The following is a 4,389-nucleotide window of genomic DNA, read 5'->3' on the forward strand; positions in this document are numbered from 1 at the left end:
AGTATACTATCCATCTACACTCTATACCTGTGGTGCATTTTAGTTTTGCAGTTTGCTGACACAGTGACCACCAGTATACTATATATAGCAGTACCGTACGGAAGGACACTGCTGTACCTACCTCTGTGTCGTCATTAAGTATACTATCCATCTACATTCTATACCTGTGGTGCATTTTAGTTTTGCAGTTTGCTGACACAGTGACCACCAGTATATATAGCAGTATGGTACGGAAGGCCACTGCTGTACCTACCTCTGTGTCGTCATTAAGTATACTATCCATCTACATTCTATACCTGTGGTGCATTTTAGTTTTGCAGTTTGCTGACACAGTGACCACCAGTATATATAGCAGTACGGTACGGAAGGCCACTGCTGTACCTACCTCTGTGTCGTCATTAAGTATACTATCCATCTACATTCTATACTTGTGGTGCATTTTAGTTTTGCAGTTTGCTGACACAGTGACCACCAGTATACTATATATAGCAGTACGGTACAGAAGGCCACTGCTGAACCTACCTCTGTGTCGTCATTAAGTATACTGTCCATCTACATTCTATACCTGTGGTGCATTTTAGTTTTGCAGTTTGCTGACACAGTGACCACCAGTATACTATATATAGCAGTACGGTACGGAAGGCCACTGCTGTACCTACTTCTGTGTCGTCATTAAGTATACTATCCATCTACATTCTATACCTGTGGTGCATTTTAGTTTTGCAGTTTGCTGACACAGTGACCACCAGTATGTATAGCAGTACGGTACGGAAAGCCACTGCTGTACCAACCTCTGTGTCGTCAAGTATACTATCCATCCATACCTGAGGTGCATTACAGTTTTGCACAGTTTGCTGACCACCAGTATATAATATATAGCATTACGGTACAGTAGGCCACTGCTCTACCTACCTCTGTGTCGTCAAGTATACTAGCTTAGTCACACAGCGACCTTGGTGCGCCTCTTTTTTTCTTTGCATCATGTGCTGTTTGGGGACAATTTTTTTGAAGTGCCATCCTGTCTGACACTGCAGTGCCACTCCTAGATGGGCCAGGTGTTCGTGTCGGCCACTTGTGTCGCTTATCTTAGTCACACAGCGACCTTGGTGCGCCTCTTTTTTTCTTTGCATCATGTGCTGTTTGGGGACTATTTTTTTGAAGTGCCATCCTGTCTGACACTGCAGTGCCACTCCTAGATGGGCCAGGTGTTTGTGTCGGCCACTTGTGTCGCTTATCTTAGTCACACAGCGACCTTGGTGCGCCTCTTTTTTTCTTTGCATCATGTGCTGTTTGGGGACAATTTTTTTGAAGTGTCATCCTGTCTGACACTGCAGTGCCACTCCTAGATGGGCCAGGTGTTCGTGTCGGCCACTTGTGTCGCTTAGCTTAGTCACACAGCGACCTTGGTGCGCCTCTTTTTTTCTTTGCATCATGTGCTGTTTGGGGACAATTTTTTTGAAGTGCCATCCTGTCTGACACTGCAGTGCCACTCCTAGATGGGCCAGGTGTTCGTGTCGGCCACTTGTGTCGCTTAGCTTAGTCACACAGCGACCTTGGTGCGCCTCTTTTTTTCTTTGCATCATGTGCTGTTTGGGGACTATTTTTTTGAAGTGCCATCCTGTCTGACACTGCAGTGCCACTCCTAGATGGGCCAGGTGTTCGTGTCGGTCACTTGTGTCGCTTAGCTTAGTCACACAGCGACCTTGGTGTGCCTCTTTTTTTCTTTGCATCATGTGCTGTTTGGGGACAATTTTTTTTAAGTGCCATCCTGTCTGACACTGCAGTGCCACTCCTAGATGGGCCAGGTGTTTGTGTCGGCCACTTGTGTCGCTTATCTTAGTCACACAGCGACCTTGGCGCGCCTCTTTTTTTCCTTGCATCATGTGCTGTTTGGGGACTATTTTTTTGAAGTGCCATCCTGTCTGACACTGCAGTGCCACTCCTAGATGGGCCAGGTGTTTGTGTCGGCCACTTGTGTCGCTTATCTTAGTCACACAGCGACCTTGGTGCGCCTCTTTTTTTCTTTGCATCATGTGCTGTTTGGGGACAATTTTTTTGAAGTGTCATCCTGTCTGACACTGCAGTGCCACTCCTAGATGGGCCAGGTGTTCGTGTCGGCCACTTGTGTCACTTAGCTTAGTCACACAGCGACCTTGGTGCACCTCTTTTTTTCTTTGCATCATGTGCTGTTTGAGGACTATTTTTTTGAAGTGCCATCCTGTCTGACACTGCAGTGCCACTCCTAGATGGGCCAGGTGTTTGTGTCGGCCACTTGTGTCGCTTATCTTAGTCACACAGCGACCTTGGTGCGCCTCTTTTTTCTTTGCATCATGTGCTGTTTGGGGACAATTTTTTTGAAGTGCCATCCTGTCTGACACTGCAGTGCCACTCTTAGATGGGCCAGGTGTTCGTGTCGGCCACTTGTGTCGCTTAGCTTAGTCACACAGCGACCTTGGTAAACCTCTTTTTTTCTTTGCATCATGTGCTGTTTGGGGACTATTTTTTTGAAGTGCCATCCTGTCTGACACTGCAGTGCCACTCCTAGATGGGCCAGGTGTTTGTGTCGGCCACTTGGGTCGCTTATCTTAGTCACACAGCGACCTTGGTGCGCCTCTTTTTTTCTTTGCATCATGTGCTGTTTGGGGACAATTTTTTTGAAGTGCCATCCTGCCTGACACTGCAGTGCCACTCCTAGATGGGCCAGGTGTTCGTGTCGGCCACTTGTGTCGCTTAGCTTAGTCACACAGCGACCTTGGTGCGCCTCTTTTTTTCTTTGCATCATGTGCTGTTTGGGGACAATTTTTTTGAAGTGCCATCCTGTCTGACACTGCAGTGCCACTCCTAGATGGGCCAGGTGTTCGTGTCGGCCACTTGTGTCGCTTAGCTTAGTCACACAGCGACCTTGGTGCGCCTCTTTTTTTCTTTGCATCATGTGCTGTTTGGGGACTATTTTTTTGAAGTGCCATCCTGTCTGACACTGCAGTGCCACTCCTAGATGGGCCAGGTGTTCGTGTCGGTCACTTGTGTCGCTTAGCTTAGTCACACAGCGACCTTGGTGTGCCTCTTTTTTTCTTTGCATCATGTGCTGTTTGGGGACAATTTTTTTTAAGTGCCATCCTGTCTGACACTGCAGTGCCACTCCTAGATGGGCCAGGTGTTTGTGTCGGCCACTTGTGTCGCTTATCTTAGTCACACAGCGACCTTGGCGCGCCTCTTTTTTTCCTTGCATCATGTGCTGTTTGGGGACTATTTTTTTGAAGTGCCATCCTGTCTGACACTGCAGTGCCACTCCTAGATGGGCCAGGTGTTTGTGTCGGCCACTTGTGTCGCTTATCTTAGTCACACAGCGACCTTGGTGCGCCTCTTTTTTTCTTTGCATCATGTGCTGTTTGGGGACAATTTTTTTGAAGTGTCATCCTGTCTGACACTGCAGTGCCACTCCTAGATGGGCCAGGTGTTCGTGTCGGCCACTTGTGTCACTTAGCTTAGTCACACAGCGACCTTGGTGCACCTCTTTTTTTCTTTGCATCATGTGCTGTTTGAGGACTATTTTTTTGAAGTGCCATCCTGTCTGACACTGCAGTGCCACTCCTAGATGGGCCAGGTGTTTGTGTCGGCCACTTGTGTCGCTTATCTTAGTCACACAGCGACCTTGGTGCGCCTCTTTTTTCTTTGCATCATGTGCTGTTTGGGGACAATTTTTTTGAAGTGCCATCCTGTCTGACACTGCAGTGCCACTCTTAGATGGGCCAGGTGTTCGTGTCGGCCACTTGTGTCGCTTAGCTTAGTCACACAGCGACCTTGGTAAACCTCTTTTTTTCTTTGCATCATGTGCTGTTTGGGGACTATTTTTTTGAAGTGCCATCCTGTCTGACACTGCAGTGCCACTCCTAGATGGGCCAGGTGTTTGTGTCGGCCACTTGGGTCGCTTATCTTAGTCACACAGCGACCTTGGTGCGCCTCTTTTTTTCTTTGCATCATGTGCTGTTTGGGGACAATTTTTTTGAAGTGCCATCCTGCCTGACACTGCAGTGCCACTCCTAGATGGGCCAGGTGTTCGTGTCGGCCACTTGTGTCGCTTATCTTAGTCACACAGCGACCTTGGTGCGCCTCTTTTTTTCTTTGCATCATGTGCTGTTTGGGGACAATTTTTTTGAAGTGCCATCCTGCCTGACACTGCAGTGCCACTCCTAGATGGGCCAAGTGTTTGTGTCGGCCACTTGTGTCGCTTATCTTAGTCACACAGCGACCTTGGTGCGCCTCTTTTTTTCTTTGCATCATGTGCTGTTTGGGGACTATTTTTTTGAAGTGCCATCCTGCCTGACACTGCAGTGCCACTCCTAGATGGGCCAGGTGTTTGTGTCGGTCACTTGTGTCGCTTAGCTTAGC

The sequence above is a fragment of the Pseudophryne corroboree genome, chromosome 2 (assembly GCF_028390025.1).
Source record: "Pseudophryne corroboree isolate aPseCor3 chromosome 2, aPseCor3.hap2, whole genome shotgun sequence".
NCBI classification, from domain to species: domain Eukaryota; kingdom Metazoa; phylum Chordata; class Amphibia; order Anura; family Myobatrachidae; genus Pseudophryne; species Pseudophryne corroboree.